The sequence below is a fragment of the Pseudochaenichthys georgianus genome, chromosome 16, assembly GCF_902827115.2.
Source record: "Pseudochaenichthys georgianus chromosome 16, fPseGeo1.2, whole genome shotgun sequence".
In the NCBI taxonomy this organism is placed as follows: Eukaryota; Metazoa; Chordata; class Actinopteri; order Perciformes; family Channichthyidae; genus Pseudochaenichthys; species Pseudochaenichthys georgianus.
In genome coordinates this window covers 46,291,931-46,319,648 of record NC_047518.2, presented here as the reverse complement: position 1 = coordinate 46,319,648, position 27,718 = coordinate 46,291,931, and the positions used below count along the sequence as shown (strand labels likewise).

Below are 27,718 nucleotides of genomic sequence, written 5' to 3'. Positions count from 1 at the left end.
CCTTGTTATGTTTGAGTCATGTTAAATTTCACTTTCACTTTGGCAAATAACTGCTGCGCCCTAAAGGTAAGCTGAACTGCGGATTTAACCCTCGACATATACACGTATATTATTGAACACTTTGATTCAGTCTCACTACATATTAAATATCTATATGTAATACTACTAATGCTATCTAGTTTATAAATATATTTAACCGTGTATGCTAGCTAGGACTCAGTTTGCTTTGCACAAACGTCCTTATTGTTCTAGAAAACTTAAAAGTTTTTTTAACGGCTTTATAAACCGTTAATGTGACGGTTGGTCGCGATATTTTTGTGTTGCTGTACATTGTTACCACAACCAAAGCTGAATTAAAGTTAGTGATATTATTATTATTAAGTTGTTGTTTATCTTTGTCGGACATTTTGTTTTATAAGGAGATCTTACGTAATGTGTTATTTCCAATTACAGGAAACTCTTGACATTTAAAAAATATGTCATATGTATTATTGCTACATAAACATTATATTGCAGTTTTAGTTTCGCCAACTCCGTTTCTGATATGCAATAAGACTACAAAATATGATGTATTTTCGATCTTTCCAATCTCTCCCCCGTCTGTGTGACGTTGCTGCTGCTGCATGCAACACGCACGCACGCACGCACGCACACACACACACACACACACACACACACACACACACACACACACACACACACACACACACACACACACACACACACACACACACACACACTTGTGGCCCTACGCATATAATGAAATAGTACCATTTATATTTTAGGCAGGATTTTTAATCTGTATTTTGTTGGTACTATTTATTAGTTTTTATTGATTTATTACAAATAGCACATAAAAAAACTTCTGATAACAGAATATGCAGGTGAAGGACAACAACCTTAAAGCTTAAAGCTTAAAGCTTAAAGCGTAAAGGCTTATTGAGGTATTCAGAAAGCGACCTGAATGGTTTTACAAATACAATTTTTAAATGCGAAGGCAAGGTTTTTATTTTTCATTTAAATCTGTTGTTTTTCTATTGTAGAAACTGATCTGAATACTTCTTTGCATTTAATATGTTTTTATACACGTCATTATTTTCTCAAGGGAATTGGAGGTCCTGATTGATTCCAACCTAAATCATAACTCTGTAATGACTCCTGCTAACACAACATGTTTGATGTGTTTTCAGGTCCTGTTTGCACCATGAGTGGATCTGAGGATGAAGAGGGGGGGGTCCCGCCCTCCAGCAGCACTCTGTCTGAGGGACATGAGAGGTGAGAGCAAGATCTCTGAGATGTGACTGATTCAGAAAAGTGACTGTTGCATACACTTAGCAGAATATGGTGTCAGTTTCTCTTCCCGCCACATGATTACAAGAATCAAGATCACTTTACTGGCTTATGAAATATAAAATGTGGCCTTGTAGGCCCTTGTGACTTTTTATCTTTATATTTGATATGACCTTCAGCAGATAAGCGTACCAAAGTTCACCATTAACGTCTGTTGGATTTTTATATGGTTTTATTGTTTTACCACGTCAATAAAATAAATATTTTGCAGCCTCAATATTATTTTAAAGACAAACGCTATGTGTTATGTGCACTACACCTGTTGACAGCTTCTCTCACGGTACGTCCACACAGCAGCTTTTCAAAAATCTTGACAATCTTGGAGCTGGGCGTGTCTGAAAGCTTGGGGATTTTTTGTGACCAACAACCATTCACATGAATCTCCCGCCCCCGACATACTAAGCAAAAAACCCCGGGGATTTTATGCGAGCAATATATATATATATATATAAACTCCCCAAACAGGCGAAACCTACCAGTTTCACCCACTGTCTCTGCCACCTCCCTCCATGCCTGGTTCCTCCGGTTTGTATCCCGTTAATAGTTCTGGTCGTAAAGAACCGGGTGATTTGCTACCGTAATTTCTCGTTTGGAATATGAGGAAATGAACTGCGGTCTGGTTCTCCCTGCTTACACGCGGTTTGATTGGCTAGCGCTTCCACTGTCAGATTTGCATAAACGTGTTTGATTGGCTGACGCTTCCAGCTCAGCGTCAAAAGTTGAACATTGCTCAACTTTTGAATCCTGGAGATCCTGGAAATCTTCGCTTCGCTCCCCCACAATTAGTGCTGCGTACCTGGACTCACATTCAGGTTCAGGTCCGGACTCAAGTCCAGAGGTTCAGGTTCAGGTCCGGACTTATAAGTCCGGACCTGAACCCATGGCTTGTGTCAAGTTGTGTGACTAAAGTGAACTTATTGTGAGCTAATCATCAATTGAAAATTAACTCATAATCAACTCAAATTCAAACTCGTCAGGTTTATTTTGCTCCCTTCCAACTTGTGTCTACATTTCTCTACAAAGTACAAATGTAAAAAAAACACTTTTTGCCACTTTTCTACAACTCTGCATGTGTACATTATACAGTACATACTCCATACATAGTGATGTACATACATACTGTTAGAAATTCAAATCAATGTTGATATGGCGTAATTTTGAATTAAATACACTATTTAATTTAAATCAGTTTTATTCTGAAAAAACCGGAAGTTCACACTATTAACTTAATACTTTTATTCTGAAAATTCTTCCCTTCCGGTTAGCATTAGCATGTGGCGAAATGCTACCTTTTCAAACCGTGAATCGAAGGTGAAATGACATGTGATGTTGTACACTGAGCACACTGGGATTAGCACTCATTTATTGACGCTGAATAACGTTTATCAGGGAATGTTTAAATAACCACAGACACCAGAATATACGTAAGTGCTAGTTTTTTTTTGCGAGTCCAAGTACCGGTTCCCGACGTTCCGGACTTGAACCGAAACTTTTTACAAGTCCAGTACCGGTTCGGCGTACCGGTACGCAGCACTACCCACAATGCAGTTCGGGGAAAAGTGAGGCAAAGTGAAGTCATCCCCATTCAAAGTCAATGGGCAGAGAAGCGTTGGAAGCGTTGGAAGATTTGTTTAAAGCTGCTGTGTGGACGTACCGTTAGAGGTGATAGGATATTTTATATATATCACCCAAAAAAAAACACTGATCTTTTTTCAGTCATTGAGCTTCATATTCTTCCACCTCTCTCTCAACGCTCCATTTATTTCAGAACTGAGCAGAAAAGAGCTGATTCTCCTGAACCATCCTCCGTGTCCATGAGGAGTGACCGGTCCACGGGGGACCCCACAGCTTTCAATCAGTCAGATTTAATTCCTAAGTAAGTTAACAGAACCTTCTGAGCTCAAATTTACCTATAAGGAATTTCAAATGTAAGACATTTGTTGTTGACATTGTTTTTTTTACCATTACAACCAACCTGAATAATCTTGCTACACTTTGCATGAAAGTGCTTCACTGCTCAGTCTGACGGCCCGTCAGACATATGCGATGTGGACACGGGCCCTTACTATATTTAACTATTCAGGGCTCGACAGTAACGGTTGCCAGGTTGCCATTGGCAACCATTCAGAACAAATGTCAACCACTTCTTGGCCTTTGGTTGCCATCAGTAGCAACCACTTTTCAACATGAAGAAATAAGGACAGCAAACAGATAAATGTGCACCCCAAAATAGATAAATGTTAATTATTTGTTGTATTAAGAGTGATATTTAATTATTGTTGTGACCAGTCGGAACCTGATACTTAAGTTGCACGTGCATTGGTGTGATTACGGAGCCAGAAAGCGATGCACGTTTACTTGCGTGCGCGGTGCGCCGTGTGTTTGTTTTACAAAAAATGGCGAAGCAAATTAATTTGTTTGACTGTAGGGTAAAAAGTTCCCGTCAATATCTCAAACGAATGTTCAAAGTGATTCAACTGATAAAGCGCAAGGTGAACCCGAACGAAAGGCAAAGAGGAAATGTGTAAAATCTTGGTAGGAGAAATACATTCTGCCTCGTTGTGCATTCACTTCCGGTAAAAGTTCCTTCAAAATAAGAGTCCCGATCTTGTTACTACCAAAATAAAAGTGTAAAACGAAACACATTTTAAATATAGTTAGACGTATTAAAGGTAATTTACAGCATTAATAATTAATATCTCATTATTAACTGTGAATGGTTTTCATTTATTTAACATTAGAAATGTATTAGTCTGGCCAATCCAAGACTTCAATGCTGAAGGGCCAATGGATCTATGGTGGGGGTCAGCACAAAGGTCAAGGAAAACAACGGATGACCAAGAAACTAGTGACTTGCTCAATTCATGTTTGGGGGATCAGTATATGTATGTATGTATAACTGTATAGTATCTTAATTATTTAAAATATAAGGTGTCTAAAAATGGCAACCGTATTTTCAGTTTTGGCAATGTATTAGATTCAGTTCAGAGAAAGTCCAAACATCTTTAATTGGGCAGAAATCAAATGCTGCTCTTATGAAGAACTAATGATGTGTGTGAAACGTGTGTTTCCACAGACAGAGAGCAGGGTCTCCAGCCCCCAGCTGTCTGTCTCTGAAGAGTGGCCGGTCTATAGGGCAACCTCTAAACTTCAGTGATGAACCTGGACCCCCAGACACAAGGTAAGAGTCTGTTTCTACTGTGACCTGAAGAGGATTCAGCTTTTATGTCATCTGATAATATAAACTGCTTTATTAATAATAAATACAGAAGGGCAGTATATTACAGAAACACAGTCAGTTTAGTTAAGTAGTAAGATAGCAGTACAGTACAGTGTAAAAGGGCTGTTTCAATTTAAAACAATCTATCATTTTTTTATTGTCATCTTTTCTTTTTCAGAACAAGGGTTTCTACCTGAGTGTAACCCTCAGCATCTTTTTAAATGTATTCTTCAGATGGTTAATAATAAGAGTAATAACTTGGTGAGGAGGAGGTTAGGTTTAAGAAGTGCGGTTGAGAGAGAGCGAGACACACAATGACACAAAGAGAGACAGAGACACACACACACACACACACACACACACACACACACACACACACACACACACACACACACACACACACACACACACACACACACACACACACACACACACACACACACACACACACACACACACACACACACACACACAGGTTTCTTTTACACTCAGCTCTGGGCTGCCACCCAAACCCTTCCCTCACAGCTCCACGCTCCTCTCTGATGTCTCCCTGCCGGTATCTGCTCTCGGGGTTTAGACCGGACACAAAGCTAATGTTCAGAACCTTTTGAGCTCATGTTGTGTTTGAAAATAAACAATGCCATATGTGCTTGTCTACAATCTACTGACACCATGAAGAAGATCACCGGAAATGACGACAGAACAGCTAAACATTACATTTCACACCGTGTCAGATGTTGGTTTTTTTGGGGAGGTGGAGATAAATCCTATTGTTTGGTGGATGCAGTTTTTATATAACGCAATGTAATGTATTAGATTCAGTTCAGAGTCCAAACATCTTTAATTGGGCAGAAATCAAATGCTGCTCTTATGAAGAACTAATGATATGTGTAAAACGTGTGTTTCCACAGACAGAGAGCAGGGTCTCCAGCCCCCAGCTGTCAGTCTCTGAAGAGTGGCCGGTCTATAGGGCAACCTCTAAACTTCAGTGATGAACCTGGACCCCCAGACACAAGGTAAGAGTCTGTTTCTACTGTGACCTGAAGAGGATTCAGCTTTCATGTCATCTGATAATTAGAGCCGGGACTCGATTAAAAAAATTAATCTAAATAATTAGAGGCTTTGTAATTAATTAATCGAAATTAATCGCATTTTTAATCAAATATACATATTTGATCTGAGAACAGTGAGAAGCAATTTTCACATGGATTTTACTCCAGGTGGTCTACAGTCCAAGTGCATGACATTAAGGATTTTGGGAGATGGCCCTGTCTAAGCTAATTTACAGATGGCCCTGAGCCCAATAGAGATTGCCCTGAAAAATGCACGCGGACGAAATGGCACGAAGGGTTTGGGGGGCCTCCGAAAATTTTGATTTTTGCAGGTCTTAGATGCTGTCTGGTGCATTCTGACTGAATTATAAGATGAACCACCACAATATTATATTGTACAATTTCAATTTTATTCTTCATTTCACTTGTTTGTTTGTTCTTGTTTGTGTTTGCTCGCTTCCTGCATAGCTATAAGAAATACTTAAGTTGTTGGTCAAAACACTTTCCATCTGATGAAGGCAAATGCCTTCCCAGATGGAAAAAAGTAGAAAACATTACATTCAGTTATAACTGCCAAAACAAACATTATTTACACTATTATGGCCCCTGTTAAAAATGTTTGTAATGTTAACTACTGTAAGTTGGTCGAACGAATGCCTCCTCATCCGGAAGCTGACCGAGCAGACCCGAGCAGCAGTCGAGAGGAGCGAGCGCATCCGCGAAGCACACGTCAGAGTTCCCGTTAGCCGGCAAATCTAAATATCTTCGGTCAAAATAATTTCCCTTTAGAGCAATACCGCTTCAGTTGCGCCACTTATGTGACAGACAAGAAGAGTATGTGACAGACAAGAAGAGTCAACTCTAATGTCTAACACTTAATGTGGAGAAAGAGATTTCCTGTATGGGTTGATTGTGCGTTGATCTGTTGGTAATGCCTCGGGGTTCCGGTGGGCATGTAAACAAATGCATAATGCTGTGCTATACTTTGTGGCCTCACCCAGTTGCATTGCGACACTTATTGTGTAGTTGTCTTTTAATCAGCAGGTAGTCATATCATTAGCTAGAACTAGCTGGATCTGATCGATATGGACATAAACGCGAGTGAAGTCTAATCTGACGGGAGAGAGAGATCAGCTGCTGCTGACGAGTCGAGACTCGACACGCAGCTCTGCATGACCACATGCAGCGGTGAGCGGAACAAAACACACACTTCAGGTTAGAATATCACACGTAGCTATTTTAATTACCTCTCAAACTACCTTAACTAGTTATAGATATGTTTAGTTTTACTGTCGGGTCACTCATTACTGGATCCGCGAGCTGCATGATACTGGCATAATAGATTGCCCGATCGGGCAACCAGCAGGTGAGGCTTCATTGCCCGAGCTAAATACTAGATGGCCCCGGGCCATCGGGCAGTCCTTAATGTCGAGCCCTGTATAGTGAGCCAGGGAGTTGGTTATTTTCTCAGACGTGGACTTACTTATCCTGGCCCTGAAACCAGTCATCTGGTTGAGTGTGGGTTGGGTCAGGGTGTGGTTCCTTGCACTCGGAGTCAGGCTAACTGCTACATGCTAGCTGCTACATGCTTTGCATTTAGGTGATACTTTAGGCTTGATGTGCTGCGGTGATATGCAAATTCCTTTTTGCATAATTTGCACACAACCGTGCTCTTATCGACGCTTCCATCCGTCCGTTTTAAAAAAAAAAATGTCCCATCCACGGGGCCGACCAAAGCGGTCTCATCAGCTTGTTCGTTCATGTTTGAGTATTGTTCACCGTGGTTTGTTGTTGTTTGAAGTCCCATGCTGAAGTCATGAACGTTAGTTGGTGCTCCAGTATAATCGGTACCCCTGAAACTCATCCAGTGAGAAACGTTCCGCTGTGCAAAAATAAGTGCGATTAAAATGCGTTAATTATTTTAACGCGTTAATTTTTATGTAATTAATTAATCTTAATTAACGCGTTAAAGTCCCGGCCCTACTGATAATATAAACTGCTTTTAATATCATGACATGAGTAAAGTACAGAAACACACTGGAAGAGAGTAAATAAGTGGTTAATATTAACTTGGTGAGCAGGGTGTGTTTAACATTAGCTACCACAAAAGCTCTTTGCTCACAGCCACATGCTCCTCACTGATGTCTTCCTACCACTCCCTGACCCAGGTCACCAGCGATAGTAATTCATTAGAGATGTCCCGATCCGATCACGTGATCGGGGATCGGAGCCCGATCACGTGATTTTCAAAAAATTGGGGATCGGGAGAAAAAAATCGGGGATCGGGTTTTTAAAAAAAAAATTTATATAATTTTTTATTATTATTTTATTTAATGTTACAAAACAAAAATGACCATGTTCACGTCTTAAAGTCATCCTGAGGACTTAGCTTTGGTTTAAAATTACACAACATCATGTATGTGTTGCTTTCTTTGGGCTTGTTTTCAGACCTGGTTGCTTATTCCTCTGAAAGCTGGCAACAGAGTGGGCGCAGTGTCTAATAGTAGCAGTAAGCTAACGAGAGGCTACGTTCAGCTGGTGACTCGGGACAGAGAAAATGTCAGGAGTTTGGAAGTATTATAAAATTGAAAGCGAAGGCAGTGTAACAGCCAGATGCAATGTTTGCAAGGCAGAGGTTCCGCGTGGTGGAAAGAACAGAGCTACGTTCAACACGACCAATCTAATACGCCACCTGAGAAACAAACACCAACAACAACACGGCGAGTACACAGCGGCCACTCGGGTAACGGCACTGAAACAACCGACACTTTCAGAGACTTTCAAAAGGAAAGAGAAACTGCCCCAGAACAGAGAAAAGGCCACCACAATAACAGCCAAGATAGCTGAATTCATCGCTTTGGATGACCAGCCCGTTATCTGTTACCTTTTCCTCTCTTAATGCATTGCATAAAGATCGGATCAGGAAAAATCGGTATTGGCAGATTGTCAAAATCAAATGATCGGAATCGGATCGGGAGCAAAAAAAGGTGATCGGGACATCCCTAAGTGAAATCCTTCTCACACTCAATAATAAGGACTTTGTTTTAGGTAAAGCTAAAACATTACAAACATTTCAATCTTTTAATCCTCTCAAATGACTGGTAACTACTAGGGATGGGAATTTGACAGCAAATGTAGATTCGAATATTCGACTGCCAAAAAAACGGTTAACCGATTAACCGAAATGTACATATCCTATAAAAAAAATAAGAAATGTGGGAAAAATGTAAAAAGAAAACTAATTTGTAAAAATAAATGTTCAGATAAATTTAGAAACCAAGTCGAATTTGTCAAATGTATTGAACTGGTGATCACAGTTTGAACAGTGGACAGCTGTAGGCTACAGCTTTCATGCTTAAAACATAACTTGGTTTTTAAATGAAAGAGGGATCACACACGAACAACATAACGTAACCCGTGACAACCGAGATCAACAACCTGTAACAGGGCCTATGCACAGAATGCAGCAATACTCAGTCTTGTTTAAGAATATGAGCATGTCTACTCAGGGGAGAGGCGGGTCACAATCAGGCCAGCTGTAGAGAAGACCCTCTCAGCTGGGATTTGGGCATAAGATGAGGTTTGGGTCTGCGTGGTCTGCGTGCAGGGAGGGGCAGCAGCCGTATCGTTAGCTAGAACTAGATCTGATGGATTTGGACATAAGATGAGGTTTGAGTCTGCGTGGTCTGCGTGTGGGGAGAGGCAGCAGCCGTATCGTTAGCTACAACTAGATCTGATGGATTTGGACATAAGATGAGGTTTGGGTCTGCGTGGTCTGCGTGTAGGGAGAGGCAGCAGCCGTATCATTAGCGAGAACTAGATCTGATGGATTTGGACATAAACGCGAGTGAAGTATAACCGGACGAGAGAGAGACCTGCAGCTCTGCCCGCTGTGAGGGGCCGGTGAGCAGAGCACACCTGTAGACCCAACACGCTCAGCTATGGCACTGTCGCATACATTGAATTATTGCATTTGATCATATGTAATCAACTTATGCATCCCTCTCAATACAACATAAATAAAAATTACACTAAAAATATTCATAACTCACATTCGAATACCTGAATAATTTGTAATATTCGATTAATCGTTCAAATCCCTGGTAAGTACAGAAACCCACAAACACGACTTCAAAACAGAAAGTTGAGGGCAAGTCTGAACATCTTTAATCAGGTAATGCTTTTCTTATGAAGAACTAATGATGTGTGAAACATGTGTTGTTTCCACAGACAGAGAGCAGGGTCTCCAGCCCCCAGCTGTCTGTCTCTGAAGAGTGGCCGGTCTATAGGGCAACCTCTAAACTTCAGTGATGAACCTGGACCCCCAGACACAAGGTAAGAGTCTGTTTCTACTGTGACCTGAAGAGGATTCAGCTCTTATGTAATCTGATAATATAAACTGCTTTATTAATAATAAATACAGAAGGGCAGTATATTACAGAAACACAGTCAGTTTAGGTAAGTAGTAAGATAGCAGTACAGTACAGTGTAAAAGGGCTGTTTCAATTTAAAACAATCTATCATTTTTTTATTGTCATCTTTTCTTTTTCAGAACAAGGGTTTCTACCTGAGTGTAACCCTCAGCATCTTTTTAAATGTATTCTTCAGATGGTTAATAATAAGAGTAATAACTTGGTGAGGAGGAGGTTAGGTTTAAGAAGTGCGGTTGAGAGAGAGCGAGACACACAACAGGCGCGGTCACACCGCAGTACTTTTCCCACTTTAGTTCATCAGAACTCTTTAGTTCTCATGAACTGAGTACAGATCGCGTTCACACCGGAATAATTTCCTGAGGGAGGATTAGGCAAATGAAGCCGCTGACGTCACTTCTTCTTCTGCTTTGGGTTTACTGGCAGGCCGCAAACAACTTCACGGCGTATACTGCCGCCCAAAGTCCCCGGCCGGAAGTCCCCGAGTAAATCGCCAGAACGCCGACACCTCCTCATCTCCACCGCTCTCATGTTTTATTTGGTGTTGCCATAAATTAGTCTCTCTGCGTTTCTGCGCTGGGCTAATGCTAATAATGCTAATGCGAGGATGATAAAATGGCGGCTTCACAAAACTTGGGGTAGTTTTAGGGGCGTGGTTTGCAATCCGCCCAGCCAATCAGACATAGGAACCTTTTTCTCCATGAAGGTCAATGCTCTCCAGCAGGGACTGAAAAGGGGGTGAAAAGGTTCTCATGAACTAATTTTAGTTCCGGCTCTTTTTGGTGTGAACGCGGAACTACAGTATATCGGAACTAAAGTGGGAAAAGTACTGCGGTGTGAACGCGCCTATTGACACAGAGACAGAGATTCTCACACACACACACACACACACACACACACACACACACACACACACACACACACACACACACACACACACACACACACACACACACACACACACACACACACACACACACACACTAGGGTTGCCAGAAACTGACCATGATCAAAATCGATTATTCGGCAGCCCTGGCGAATAATAATCGATTATTCGACCGATGGTGGATGTTTGGTGGATGCAGTTTTTATATAACGCAATGTAATGTATTAGATTCAGTTCAGAGCCCAAACATCTTTAATTGGGCAGAAATCAAATGTTGCTCTTATGAAGAACTAATGATGTGGGTAAAACTAACACCTACACACACACAAATATTTTTAACATTTTTTAATTTTTTTAAAGAAATATATATATTTTTTGTTTGGGTGGAATGAATACCTATAGTGATGCTTCAATGTAATACAATGATTGTTATAGTCTGGTACCTGAAAAAGGTCAAATGGCACTGATGGAACCAAATGTGCCCAAAGCTTATTCCGCCTGGACTTTATTTACATAAACCTCTCTAAAAAGGTCAAATGTCACTTGTTTTGCCTCAATCTTGATACAGGGTACTTATTATATGTTATACTTTGGATTCCTAAAGCTTTTAGGCTACTACCCCATCATTCAAGGTTGGTCTGATGTGTGTAAAACGTGTTGTTTCCACAGACAGAGAACAGGGTCTCCAGCCCCCAGCTGTCAGTCTCTGAAGAGTGGCCGGTCTATAGGGCAACCTCTAAACTTCAGTGGTGAACCTGGACCCCCAGACACAAGGTAAGAGTCTGTTTCTACTGTGACCTGAAGAGGATTCAGCTCTTATGTAATCTGATAATATAAACTGCTTTATTAATAATAAATACAGAAGGGCAGTATATTACAGAAACACAGTCAGTTTAGGTAAGTAGTAAGATAGCAGTACAGTACAGTGTAAAAGGGCTGTTTCAATTTAAAACAATCTATCATTTTTTTATTGTCATCTTTTCTTTTTCAGAACAAGGGTTTCTACCTGAGTGTAACCCTCAGCATCTTTTTAAATGTATTCTTCAGATGGTTAATAATAAGAGTAATAACTTGGTGAGGAGGAGGTTAGGTTTAAGAAGTGCGGTTGAGAGAGAGCGAGACACACAACAGGCGCGGTCACACCGCAGTACTTTTCCCACTTTAGTTCATCAGAACTCTTTAGTTCTCATGAACTGAGTACAGATCGCGTTCACACCGGAATAATTTCCTGAGGGAGGATTAGGCAAATGAAGCCGCTGACGTCACTTCTTCTTCTGCTTTGGGTTTACTGGCAGGCCGCAAACAACTTCACGGCGTATACTGCCGCCCAAAGTCCCCGGCCGGAAGTCCCCGAGTAAATCGCCAGAACGCCGACACCTCCTCATCTCCACCGCTCTCATGTTTTATTTTGTGTTGCCATAAGTTAGTCTCTCTGCGTTTCTGCGCTGGGCTAATGCTAATGCTAATAATGCTAATGCGAGGATGATAAAATGGCGGCTTCACAAAACTTTTTGGGAGTTTTACGGGGCGTGGTTTGCAATCCGCTCAGCCAATCAGACATAGGAACCTTTTTCTCCATGAAAGTCAATGCTCTCCAGCAGGGACTGAAAGGGGGTGAAAAGGTTCTCATGAACTAATTTTAGTTCCGGCTCTTTTTGGTGTGAACGCGGAACTACAGTATATCGGAACTAAAGTGGGAAAAGTACTGCGGTGTGAACGCGCCTATTGACACAGAGACAGAGATTCTCACACACACACACACACACACACACACACACACACACACACACACACACACACACACACACACACACACACACACACACACACACACACACACACACACACACACACACACACACACACACACACACACACACACACACACTAGGGTTGCCAGAAACTGACCATGATCAAAATCGATTATTCGGCAGCCCTGGCGAATAATAATCGATTATTCGACCGATGGTGGATGTTTGGTGGATGCAGTTTTTATATAACGCAATGTAATGTATTAGATTCAGTTCAGAGCCCAAACATCTTTAATTGGGCAGAAATCAAATGTTGCTCTTATGAAGAACTAATGATGTGGGTAAAACTAACACCTACACACACACACAAATATTTTTAACATTTTTTAATTTTTTTAAAGAAATATATATATTTTTAAATATATATTTTTTGTTTGGGTGGAATGAATACCTATAGTGATGCTTCAATGTAATACAATGATTGTTATAGTCTGGTACCTGAAAAAGGTCAAATGGCACTGATGGAACCAAATGTGCCCAAAGCTTATTCCGCCTGGACTTTATTTACATAAACCTCTCTAAAAAGGTCAAATGTCACTTGTTTTGCCTCAATCTTGATACAGGGTACTTATTATATGTTATACTTTGGATTCCTAAAGCTTTTAGGCTACTACCCCATCATTCAAGGTTGGTCTGATGTGTGTAAAACGTGTTGTTTCCACAGACAGAGAGCAGGGTCTCCAGCCCCCAGCTGTCAGTCTCTGAAGAGTGGCCGGTCTATAGGGCAACCTCTAAACTTCAGTGGTGAACCTGGACCCCAGACACAAGGTAAGAGTCTGTTTCTACTGTGACCTGAAGAGGATTCAGCTCTTATGTAATCTGATAATATAAACTGCTTTATTAATAATAAATACAGAAGGGCAGTATATTACAGAAACACAGTCAGTTTAGGTAAGTAGTAAGATAGCAGTACAGTACAGTGTAAAAGGGCTGTTTCAATTTAAAACAATCTATCATTTTTTATTGTCATCTTTTCTTTTTCAGAACAAGGGTTTCTACCTGAGTGTAACCCTCAGCATCTTTTTAAATGTATTCTTCAGATGGTTGATAATAAGAGTAATAACTTGGTGAGGAGGAGGTTAGGTTTAAGAAGTGCGGTTGAGAGAGAGCGAGACACACAACAGGCGCGGTCACACCGCAGTACTTTTCCCATGTCAAAAAATAGCCGAAGGACCTTGCGATGGTTAGTTTTCGTGTTGAATTCGTGTGTCAATTTTGCCCTTCGTAAGGCCATCGTGAGGGCATCTTGTTATCATCGGTGCCATCGGGCATTCGCCCCGATCAGAGTGAGGGCGAATGCACCGATGATAACACGAAGATGACACGATTTGACAAGATGCCCTCACGAGTGCCTTACGAAGTTGCCGCTCACGAAGTTGCTGCCGGAGCCTGAGAAACTCCACCGGCGGTCATACGATGGCTGAGATGCCCTCACGAATGGCCCGATGTTGCTACGATCACAGCCGAATTTGAACATTTCTTTTATCGTGTGTCCATCGGGTGTCAATTTCGGGACAGTGTGACACGGGCTTTAGCCCGTGTCACACTGTCACTTTTTCACTGTTTTCAACCCAGCGAAAACTCTGGGTTTCTGGTCCTACGATGCTGGTTCTCTTTTTACCGGGCAAGATCTCCATGGTAACTCATGTTGAACAGCTAACCTGGTCCGGAGCAGGTTAGGTTCCAGGATAGGAGATCAACTTAGTGTAAGCACCGCCTGCTGACCAATCAGAGCTCAGTGTGCGGAGTTTAAAGCGATCAAGTCATATTACAGGAGAAAGGAAATACAGAAAAACTGCCGTTGCACGTTTTGAGTTAGTTAAGCCAGATAACTCAAACAGATCCAGGGTCTGTTGAACTGGATTCGTAGCAGGCCTCTGGTGGCTACGGTTAGTTAATGTTCTACCTTGAAACACCTTTTTTTTCATGTACCATTAACAAGCTCTTGTTCTCGAGTGAGGGAACAATGGAGCGTGAGATGGGCCGGAGAATCGGAGCAGCGGGAGCGGTACTGCAGTCGCTTTACCGCACCGTTGTGACGAAAAGGGAGTGAGCCAGAAGGCAAAGCTCTCTGTCTACCGGGCCATGTTCGTTCCTACCCTCACCTATGGTCATGAAGGATGGGTCATGACCGAAAGAACGAGATCGCGGATACAAGCGGCCGAGATGGGTTTTCTCCGCAGGGTGGCTGGTGTCTCCCTTAGGGATAAGGTGAGAAGTTCGGTCATCAGGGAGGGACTCGGAGTTGAGCCGCTCCTCCTTCGCGTCGAAAGGAGCCAGTTGAGGTGGTTCGGGCACCTAGTAAGGATGCCACCTGGGCGCCTCCCTAGGGAGGTGTTCCAGGCACGTCCAGCTGGGAAGAGACCAAGGGGTAGACCTAGGACCAGGTGGAGGGATTATATCTCTTCGCTGGCCTGGGAGCGCCTTGGGATCCCCCAGTCAGAGCTGGTTGATGTCGCCAGGGAAAAGGAAGTTTGGGGCTCTCTGCTGGAACTGCTACCCCCGCGACCCGACCACGGATAAGCGGGAGAAGATGGATGGATGGATTAACAAGCTTTAATCCTTTTGACTTTGTTTATAGATTCACCTTTTTTTCTTCAGTGGTTGTTTGACTTAAATCAAACACTAATGAACGTTTTTTCTCCCCAGGGATCAACAGGAAACTTCAGAGGTTCCCATAGAGTTGGACTCCATATTCATGGTGTGTAAACATGCTCCCCTTTAATGTGATATTTCGGATTGTTTGAAGTAGTGTTCTTATATCCATGCAGTAGATCAAGTTATTTTGATGCTACATTGATTTGTAATAGGAAGAAAGGTGCCTCTCTCAGTCCCACTCTGCAGCCCAGGGGCGGACTGGGAGGAAAAAGTGGCCCGGGGATTAATTGACAGACAGGCCCACTTAATGCGCGACATGTATCGGCCGGCCGGCGACGAAATTATGTAACTTAACAAAAAACCCTGCATTTAATGTTATTTTGGACCATTATTCATATAGTAATCACATTACCTGAGCAGCCCTTGAGTTGCTAGAGCAAAATAGTTACGGCATATATTTATTCATTTTATTGTTAGCAGATCATTGATGCAATAACATGTGGACCCAATTTGCCTGACTTGACACATGGAATAAAACATGGGCGTAGGAAGCATCCTCAATGTGGGTGAGACAATTGAACAGGGGGTGCGGGCAGGTGGTGGACCTCACCTCCTCCAGGGGGGTCCGGGGGCATGCTCCCCCGGGAAGATTTTTTGTTTTTAAATGTTGAAGTTAAATGCGTCAATCTGGTCCACTTTGAGAGCAACATTAGGGACTAAATCTATGGATACATCTCTCAACACCCATATGAAGCAGAACTGTAAACAGATTTACTTTTTCTTTCAACATTTATTTGAACGGCAAGTGGAGGCAAAAGTGACTGCACCCAAAACAATAAACCTGCTAGCTAACTAGCCTAAACTCAGTAACAGAATGTGGGCAACACGTTCTTCTCCACAGCCGCGCGACCTCTGAGTCAGACGTCACTTCCCCCTTTTCTATCCTACGGGTACAGCCACTCCCCCTGAACCCCGTTTCCCTGCCAACCCCCCCCCCCTCCCATATGCAAGCCCCTCCCTCTGAACCCAGGGCTCGCTACAATACTGTATACTGTATACACAAACTATACAAAAACGCCTTTATGCTTTGGAGCTTGTTTATCCTTCTGTAAGCAACTGCCAGCTAGGTCTCTCAGTCACTCACTCCTGATCGTTCACTGCGCAGTGACAGCTGCTCCGGGCCTGACATTTTTTTTTTTTGTTGGCACAGCACAGCACCGGCCCACTGGGGAAACTCCCGGTATTCCCAATGGCCAGTCCGCCCCTGAGCCCAAACGCATGTTCCTGCACGTTGCATGTAATCTTTCTGTGCAAAGATTGTAAGATTATCGGCATTAAGTTCACTTAATAAAATTGGATGATATTTAATGAATGAAATGTTTCCTGGGGTTTCCTCTGATGGCCTCTAGAAACTCCGCTTCAACTATCGGTTATTTACTGGTAATGTTAACTGCTGCCAACGCAAGTTAGCAACAATCTGAATATGAGCACACAGGCTAGCGACAGGGGTTTGGACCACTGGGAGGAGAGTGTTTTCTGGGTGGGGGGGCAGGGTGGGATGGGGATCGCCGGGCGTCGACATGTTGTGCAAGAATCAGAGCAGACACTGGAGGAGTGATCAGAACCTCTACGTACGTTTTACTGACCTTGCTTGTTTTTCTTGTGTTAGCAAGTGAATTGCAAACAGAAGTGACACAAAAACGAGTATTAATTAATGTTTTGGACCTATGTCAATTTTATTGAATTGCAGCATCTTGAGGAAAATATATTTGCTGATCTGAAGAAAGAGCTTAAGAAGTTCCAGGAGGTTTTGAGAACTAATAACCCAGAATGCTTCGAGAGCCAAGGTAAGTCTGAAGAAGTGGTTGATGGGGAAGAGGAAGAGCAGAGGAGGAGCAGAAGAGAGGCCTTTCTGAAGATCACACTGGACTTCCTGAGAACAATGAAGCAGGAGGAACTGGCAGACTCACTGAGAAACAGTAAGACGTTTAAGATACATGTTAAAATCATAGATTCACACGTCTACAGTTTACTGTCAATATTCAAATCTGCATTAGATCTGTACATACTGGCTTAACACACCATCAAAAGCTGTGTGTCTAGCTGCGGGCGGGCAGAAAGAGCCTACTGTTGCGTCGACTTCTCAAGGTCGCTGAGGCAGCTTTCGCCTTTAGTTGCTAAGTGACCATAACCAGCGAACAGTGCCATCCTATCTTCCAGGTGTTGTTTTTTAAAGTTCTATTAAAATATTGTCCATGGGACAGCAGTATTTTCCCTATAAAACGCAGTTTGCTTCGCTTCGTTCTTGGTGTGTGTGGGTATGTGCATGACATGGGCACTTGAGAGACAAGAGCAGAGATTATTAATGTTCGTGTCACATTTGATCAGTGGTTCTTATAAAATGAAGAAAGGTGAAACACTGGACAGATCAGTGTCAGTGGAATGTCACTAAAATAAACCATTTCTGCCTATTGGCTGCATACCAATATTTACGAAAGTCAAGATATCTCTCGGCTGTGATTGGTTGTTCCTTTTCACATTACAAGCAGTGCAAGCTGATGCCTTCCCAACGTTTAACTTTCAACTCTGGGCGTTGCTTTCTCGTTTCCAGCCGTGTCTTTGTTGACAACAATGAAAATATGCAAGCCTAAACACGGCCAGTGTACAGCCCCTAATCTTTTTTTTTTCTTGTAGAATTTCTTGCTGCTATGGGCCAACCTAAACTCAAATCTAATCTGGAGAAGAAGTTTGAATTTGTGTTTGAGGGGATTGCTAAAGCAGGAAATCCATCCATCCTGAACCAGATCTACACAGAGCTGTACATCACAGAGGGAGAGACTGCGGAGGCCAATAAAGACCACGAGGTCATACAGATTGAGAAAGCATCCTGGAAACCAGACACACCAGAAACAACAATCAGATGTGAAGAAGTCTTTAAGGCCTTACCTGGAAGAGGTAAACCAATCCGAACAGTGATAACGAAGGGTGGGGCTGGCATTGGGAAAACAGTCTTAACACAGAAGTTCACTCTGGACTGGGCTGAAGGCAAAGCCAACCAGGACATCCAGTTCATATTTCCTTTCTCTTTCAAAGAGCTGAATGTGCTGAAAGAAAGAAAGTACAGCTTGGTGGATCTTGTTCATTACTTCTTTCCTGAATTTGAAAAACCAGGAGTCTGGATGTTTGAAGAATCCCAGTCCTGTTGATCTTTGACGGTCTGGATGAGTGTCGACTTCCTCTGGACTTCCTCAACACTGAGATCCTGACTGATGTCACAGAGTCCACCTCAGTGGATGTGCTGCTGACAAACCTCATCAGGGGGAAGCTGCTTCCCTCTGCTCGCCTCTGGATAACCACACGACCTGCAGCAGCCAATCAGATCCCTCCTGAGTGTGTGGACATGGTGACAGAGGTCCGAGGGTTCACCGACCCACAGAAGGAGGTTTACTTCAGGAAGAGATTCAGAGATCAGGAGCAGGCCGGCACCATCATCTCCCACATCAAGAGCTCACGAAGCCTCCACATCATGTGCCACATCCCAGTCTTCTGCTGGATCTCTGCTTCAGTTCTGGAGGACATGTTGAAAACCAGAGAGGGAGGAGAGCTGCCCAAGACCCTGACTGAGCTGTACATCCACTTCCTGGTGGTTCAGTCCAAAGTGAGGAAAGTCAAGTATGATGGAGGAGCTGAGACAGATCATCACTGGAGTCCAGAGAGCAGGAAGATGGTGAGCTCTGGGGAAACTGGCTTTTGAGGAGCTGCAGAAAGGCAACCTGATCTTCTATGAATCCGACCTGACCGAGTGTGGCATCGATATCAGAGCAGCCTCAGTGTACTCAGGAGTGTTCACACAGGTCTTTAAAGAGGAGAGAGGACTGTACCAGGACAAGATGTTCTGCTTCGTCCATCTGAGCGTCCAGGAGTTCCTGGCTGCTCTTCATGTCCATCTGACATTCTTCAACTCTGGCGTCAATCTGTTGTCAGAAGAACAAAGATCCTCACTGTGGTCTAAATTGATCGGAGTCAGACCTGAACACTTCTATCAGAGTGCTGTGGACAAGGCCTTACAGAGTCCAAACGGACACCTGGACTTGTTCCTCCGCTTCCTCATGGGTCTCTCGTTGGAGACCAATCAGACACTCCTACGAGGCCTGGTGACACAGACAAAAAGCTGCCCACTGACCAACCAGGAAACAGTTAAATACATCAAGAAGAAGATCGAAAATAATTTCTCTGCAGAGAGAAGCATCAATCTCTTCCACTGTCTGAATGAACTGCACGAGAGTTCACTAATTCATGAGATCCAGAAAGGCCTGAATTCAACTGATAAGTGGTCACCTGTTCAGTGGTCAGCTTTGGTCTTCATCCTACTGTCTTCACAAAACGACCTGGAGGTGTTTGACCTGAAGACATACTCAGATTCAGAGGAGGATCTTCTGAGGCTGATGCCAGTGGTGAAAGCCTCCACCAAAGCTCTGTAGGTTGAAAATGAGGGTGCTCCAAGGGGGTGTTATTACTTAGTATTTTAAGTCTTTTAATTATTGTGAAGCATTATTTATTATCGAAACCATTCTAAAAAATGAATATGAAATATTAAAGAAACATCTTACGTTTTTGTTGCCAATCCTTCTTCAGGCTGAATTGCTGTAATCTGTCAGAGAAAAGCTGCAAAGCTACAGAGCTTTGCAGCTTTTCTCTGACAGATTACAGCAATGTAACACACTGCAGACAGCTGCAGTGCTGAGCTCTGAGTCCTCCAGTCTGAGAGAGCTGGACCTGAGCAACAACGACCTGCAGGATTCAGGAGCGCAGCTGCTCTGTGAAGGACTGCAGAATCCACGCTGTAAACTGAAATCTCTCAGGTCAGGATTCATTCGTTTGTTTAACAATTGTTGTATGAAAGGTGCTATTCAAATAGATAGACAAAGTATTTAGAAAGAGAAGTGTCCAGTTTAGTTTTATGTAGGGATGTCCCGATCACCTTTTTTTGCTCCCGATCCGATTCCGTTCATTTGATTTTGACAATCTGCCGATACCGATTTTTCCCGATCCGATCTTTATGCAATGCATTAAGAGAAAAAAAAGGTAACAGATAACGGCTGGTCATCCAACGCGATGAATTCAACTATCTTGGCTGTTATTGTGTTGGCCTTGTCACTGTTCTGGGGCAGTTTCTCTTTCCTTTTGAAAGCCTCTGAAAGTGTTGGTTGCTTCAGTGCCGTTACCCGAGTGGCCGCTGTGTACTCGCCGTGTTGTTGTTGTTGTTTGTTTCTCAGGTAGCGTATTAGATTGGTCGTGTTGAACGAAGCTCTGTTCTTTCCACCACGCGGAACCTCTGCCTTGCAAACATTACATCTGGCTGTTACACTGCCTTCGCTTTCAATTTCATAATACTTCCAAACTCCTGACATTTTCTCTGTCCCGACTCCCGAGTCACCAGCTGAACGTAGCCTCTCGTTAGCTTGCTGCTACTATTAGACACTGCGCCCACTCTGTTGCCAGATTTCAGAGAAATAAGCAACCAGGTCTGAAAACAAGCCCAAAGAAAGCAACACATACATGATGTTTTGTAATTTTAAACCAAAACTAAGTCCTCAGGATGACTTTAAGACGTGAACATGGTCATTTTTGTTTTGTAACATTAAATTAAAAAAAAAAAATTTATAAAAAAAGAAAAAATCCCGATCCCTGATTTTGTTTCTCCCGATCCCCGATTTTTTGAAAATCACGTGATCGGCTCCGATCCCCGATCACGTGATCGGATCGGGACATCTCTAGTTTTATGTATTACAGTGTCTGTTTATTGTTAACTGTGGAGAACCAGCAATAAACAGATGTTTCCATCGGCACCCGAACGGACCGTTCATCTTTTCTCCGTGATAAATAAAAGACGAGCTGCGTCAGAACCTTCCGGTGAGCATCCAAACTACGGTTTAGGAGCCTAGATACCGATAGTAAAGAATGTAACAGAACTTTTGCTCATGAAATTTGACGTTGTCCCAGTCTTTTCATCTATCATCGTTTTACAGAAGGGCATTTTGCCTGCTCTTATTGTAAAAGCACACAGCACGATGCGGGGTAGTGTGTCCAGTGGCGTTTTTATATGTACAAAAGTGGTGGGGCACAAAAAACGTAGATGTCTATACATAAGCTTCTGCAGTGACGTGCAGTGAGGCACCGACTCTTCAGGTTTACAAATATTATATTTTGACCTAAATCAAAATAGATAATAAATAAGATCCCATTTTCAATAAAATTGCGGTCTTACCTTGACTTGAAGATGAAGTCCATTGGCCTATCCTTCTGGACAAAAATCTCTTACTTTTTTGTAAAAGTCCTCCTTATCTTCTTGTAGTTTCAAAAGTCTATCATAAATCTAATCGATTAGATTTATGATTAGAAAATTATAAAAGTAGGGTAGACATGTGGATATTATCCGGCTGAACAAAACGTGCATTTATCTAACAGGTACGTTTCCCACAGATCTTATTTGGAGCTATTTTCTAAAATCCTATGGAGAAATCTCATTGCTTGAAACAATGCACAGTTTACTTCCGGGTTTTAGGACGCGTCACTGCACCTCTCTCGTCTCTTCACACACTACACTTTTCGCTGTACACATACTTACAGCCTAACCTGTGCTGGAGAGCATGTGTGTGAAGAAGCAGGAAGTAAAAAGGAACTCACCTTGTGGTATAACCGGCAAGAGAGAAAGCCTTTGAGCTGCAAACTGTTTCAGATCCTTGATAATCCATGATATGGCGTTTCATCACGGCAGCATTTAGTTTAGACGGTAGCTGCCGGGTCCGGCATGAGCTCAGACCCCTCCTTTTTTATTTTTTAAAGCTTTATACCCAAAATCATCACTTTTGAAACAGGAAGTGAAATAGAGGGATATGAGGCGTGGCTAGAATGGGTGATCTGTTTGGTATTTTGAGCAAAACACTTCATAGACATGTTTTTAATATATTTGTATATATCTGAGACCTATGCTATTGCCTAAAAATATCATGATAGGTGACCTTTAAGACAAAACTTGTTTGAGTCCAAGTCCGATCGTCAATGTCCGAGTCCTCATGCTCAAAAATGCAAGGGTTCAAATCCATTACAGTCCTGAAAATCGGCCGAGTCCAGGACTCGAGTACTCCAAGTCTGATATGCACTTACAGTGCACAACAATCTGTGTAAAATGCACCAGAGTAAGTGGGAAAGGGGTCATTGGCATGGCCTTGGATTTACGGCCTTGTTCTTTACAAATCTCCAAGAACTTGGAGTTTCAGGCTCTGCACTTTCCCTCCTCACCTCCTACCTCAAAGACCGCACCTACAGGGTAACTTGAAGAGGGTCCGAGTCCGACCCTTGTCAATTAACTACAGGGGTCCCTCAGGGCTCTGTTCTCGGTCCCCTCCTCTTCTCCCTGTACACAAACTCGCTCGGATCTGTCATTAGCCCGCATGGTTTTTCATACCACTGCTAAGCTGACGACACCCAATTAATTCTGTCCTTTCCCCGCTCAGAGACCCAGGTCGTCGCACGCATCTCTGCTTGTCTAGCTGACATCTCTCAGTGGATGTCCGCTCATCACCTCAAGCTCAACCTTGACAAAACTGAACTGCTTTTCCTTCCGGGAAAAGATTGTCACACTCTTGACCTGACCATCAACATCGGCACCTCTGTTGTTTCCCCGACTCAGACTGCAAGGAATCTGGGTGTGATCCTAGATAACAAACTGTCCTTCACTGCAAACATCGCTGCTACAACCCGCTGCTGCAGATACACGCTTTACAACATCAGGAGGATGCGTCCCCAGCTGACCCAGAAAGCCACGCAGGTTCAGGTTCTGGTCCAGGCTCTCGTCACCTCACGCCTAGACTACTGCAACTCCCTCCTGGCTGGTCTACCTGCATGTGCCATCCGACCTCTGCAGCTCATCCAGACTGCAGCGGCTCGTCTGGTCTTCAACCTTCCTAAATGTTCCCACACCACTCCGCTCCTCCGCTCCCTCCACTGGCTTCCAGTAACTGCTAGAATCCACTTCAAGACACTGGTGCTTGCGTACCATGCTGCGAATGGATCTGGCCCTTCCTACATCCAGGACATGGTTAAACCGTACACCCCAGCACGTGCTCTACGCTCTGCATCAGCCAAACGACTCGCTGCACCCTCGCTGCGAGGGGGACCCAAGTTCCCATCAGCAGAAACACGTGGGTTTGCTATCCTGGCTCCAAGATGGTGGAATGAGCTCCCCATTGACATCAGGACAGCAGAAAGCTCACACACCTTCCGGCGCAGACTGAAACTCATCTCTTTCGACTCCACCTCGAGCGATAGAACTATTAACAAAGCACTTATATACTAATAAAGGGCTGGCTTACCTAAAGCCAGTTGAGTAGCACTTGAAATACTTGGCTCTATGAAACCTGATGTACTTATATGATTCTGTTTTCTTCAAGGTTGTGTCTTCCTGGTCGAATGCACTTATTGTAAGTCGCTTTGGATAAAAGCGTCAGCTAAATGCAATGTTAACAAAAGGTCTTCACAAAAAGCAGGAACACGTTTTATATTCTTGTAATAAAACCCTTAATTGTGTGTGCAGGTTATCAGGCTGTCTGATCACAAAGAAAGGCTTTTCTTCTCTGGCCTCTGCTCTGAGATCCAACTCCGTCCTGAGAGAGCTGGACGTCAGCTTCAATAATCCAGGAAACAAAGGAGCGAAACTTCTTTCTGCTGAAAGATTTCAATCTCTCAGGTATGGACACACGGGTTGAGTTTGTTTATTCAGTAGCTCAAAAAGTCGTTTAGAGTAAGTCATTAAGTGCTGATCTGACTTTGTTTTCACCCCAGGGTGGACCTTGGTGGACAGCAGTTAATGAAACCGGGTCTAAGGAAGTGTAAGTGTGTTTTTATTAAAGAAAGTGAACAGGTTGAAACACAGGAGGACAAACTGTTGTTCTTAGAAAACCTTGCTGTAAATGTATCTTGAACAATACCATAGGGATGTATCCCTTTCTAAATAAGGATCTAGCCCAAATGCTTAACGATGCGCATGTCCTGCCTGGACTGCTGCAACCTCCTTGTGAGATAACATATTGAACATCTTCAATGGCGCCCAAAGCCTACCATTCACTGGTTCACTTTGTGGGCTGTTTGGTCCGGACCTGGTTTCACTGGTCCGAACTGAAAAGTCTAAAATCCTGTCCAAATGAGGTGGTCTTGAAAGGGCTCTTGGAATCTACAGTCATGCACGTGCCTCGCTGTGATCCAAGCTAGAAGGTAACATTAAGATGCTGAAATGCTCACATTAACAATGCTAATATTCTCTCCATCAGACGCCCGCAAACTGACACTGGACCCAAAGACGGCAAACAAAAATCTCATTCTGTCCGACAACAACAGGAAGTTGACAGCGAGCAGAGAGACGCAGCCATATCCTGATGATCCAGAGAGATTTGACTACTGGAAACAGGTTCTGTGTACAGATGGTCTGGACGGTCGCAGTTACTTTGAGGTAGGATGGACAGGACATGTTTATATAGGAGTGGCTTACAGAGGAATCAAAAGGAGAGGAGACAGGGAGGACTGCTGCCTTGGAAGGAATGACCACTCCTGGAGTCTGAGCTGCTCTGAAAAAGATGGCTACTCTATCCTGCACCGTAACAAGAGAGAACAGATCCCTGTCCCCATCTCGAACACAGTGGGGGTGTACCTGGACTGCCCTGCTGGCACTCTGTCCTTCTACAGGATCTCTGCAAACAAAGTCACCCACATCCACACCTTCCACACCACATTCACCGAGCTGCTCCACCCTGCCTTCAGGGTACGGATGGACATGCAGAAGTCGTCAGTGTCTTTGTGTGAGATTTGGAAACAAAGCCCCAATATCAAGACGCCCTGACTTTGAGGCGCGTTGCCCTGCTGAAACCTGTGAGGGCAAAGGGCCGTCCCACTTTCAAGTCGTCCAGTGCTGTGACTCGCACTGTGACACATCTTCATGCAGATATTTGCTAAGTCAAAATTTTTGCAGACTTTGCCCTCGGGCTTTACCCACAACTTCTAACAGTATGATGATAAAACATATATATATATATATACATATACCGTACTTTTCGGACTATAAAGCGCACCTGCATATAAGCCACGGCAGCTAAAGTGTCCGTCTGTCTTGCTCTCGTTCTGTCTCTCGGTTCCACTTTTACTTTGGCGCGCTACCTGTCTCGCTCTTTTCCGGCCTCCAGCTTTTCCTGCTGGAGCCCGCCGCTTAAAGGTGGCGGGCGCGGACCGGTCATAGAGCCCGTAGTGTTAAAGGTGGTTAATTTTACCTGTAAAATCCATAGATCTAGGAGGTTCCCTAGTGGCCGTTAGCTGCACAAAGAAAATGGGGAAAAAAGTCGCGGCTTATAGTCCGAAAAGTACGGTATATATGTTTATGAATACAATCGTTTTGTGTACATCAAACGGAATGCTAATCAGTTAACAGCTAATACCTGCAGCAACCATAATGTACCTAAGTGCACTTTCATTTGAAAAAGTGACGTTTTAAAATACATAATCGTATAAACCATTAAACAGTGAAACATCAGGCAAACTTTTAAATGTTGAATCATTGTTATATTGCATTGTATGCCAATTTAGACAAAACATGGCATGCAGTCGACTTAGTTGGACACAGGCTGAAATATAGTATCATCAAAATAATAAGCACAACATTTTGGATTGTATTATTTAAAATGTTATTATTTGAGTCAAAGTGAAGAAGTAACCAAATCAGATTTGGTTTTTTAATGAATGAATTACAATGTCATGGTTATATGTTGTATATGTTGCACATGTATGCACATAATAACATTGAGTTTCTCTCTTTTGAGGTTGCAGTGAATAATGTACTTGTTATAATGTTGTGTCTCTCAATGCCCTGTTATTATATAAGCTCTTTGTTGTAGTGGCTGCACTTATTATACTTTTTTAAAACAATATATTAATCTCCAGCTCTTCCAATGAATTACATTACTACACATCTGTATTCATTCATGGCATCGTTGCATCACCAGCCCTAGTCCTCAGTCTAGCATAATCCACTGGGCACTGTTACGACCCCCTCCACTCCACTAGGGGGCTCTGCCTTTGTGTTCTGCTGGCTGGCTCTTGTTGGTCATTCAGGTGATCAACCTGATAAGCCACACCTGGAGGGTTTTCTCATTTCTCTCATTTCCCCTCCTCGACTCCTCCGCTCGCATCTCCTGTGGGCGGGACTAAGACACGAGGATAGGAGTCGAGGAGGGGAAATAGAGAACTGAGAAACCTTCCTGGGCCGTCGACATAAAAGGCCAACACCAACCCATACTGCCCTCTCACTCTTCTGTTGGACACGGCCGCGTCTTTGTTTCCGCACAGTTTCACACACGCAATCATTACTGATGACACTTAAAGGTGGGGTAGGTACGTTTCAGAAACCGGCTCGAGATATACTTTTTGTTTTTGTTTGGATGGCCTACCTGCCTGTCAGCCTTCCATCTCGTGCACACACAAATGTATCTCGTGCCCTCACTGGGCGTGCCCTCATTGGGCGTGCATTGCGGCAGCACTTCAATGACTCGCCAGCGACAGGCGGCCACTTCCACCAGTCTGCTGACGTCATGTGTTCCTGTGTGTGGAGGAGGTGCTCTGTGAGGAAGTCTGAAGGAAGGGGCGGATTCTTTTCGGCTGTGTACTTTCACATTGTAGTGCACTCGAGCCGGTTTCTGAAACGTACCTACCCCCACCTTTAACTTGTCAGCTGGTAAAGCTGACTTTAATGACTTATACTCTTTGTACTGTTTCTGATTTCATGTAAAGTGTCTTTGAGCATTAGGAAAAGCGCTATACAAATCCAATGTATTATTATTATAAGTATCTTAGTTTAGGTCTCCCATTATAGTACATTATAATTCATTAGTTCATTTAACATTTGTATTAACAATATTAACCTGCAAAGAAATATGTAACTGTCAAATAAGTATAAATTAGTAAAGAGTACAATATTTGCTCCCAAGTTTTAGTGGAATATAAATATATGGTAGGATAAAATGAAAATACTCAAGTGAAGTACAAGTACCTCTTAATAGTACTTAAGTCAATGTATGTGGTAACTTTTCCAACACTAATCTGTATTATATGAACTCATATATTGGATAATAAGGTCCACTGTTTGAAAAGCATGTGATAAATAAATATTACTTACCAGTTTGTGAACTATATTTTCAGTTAACCTGTTGATTGGTTGGAGTGTTCTTGCATTTCGATGTGTTGTTTTTGTATATACCTGGGAAAGAGTATTTGATCTTCCGGTGTACAAACATATTTTGAGATTGACAATAAAGTTGACTTTGCCTTGA

General features: G+C 43.0%; 1 pseudogene; it reads left to right on the top strand.

Annotated features, from left to right (window-relative positions):
* On the top strand, positions 1-27,718 carry LOC117460424 (NLR family CARD domain-containing protein 3-like; annotated as a pseudogene).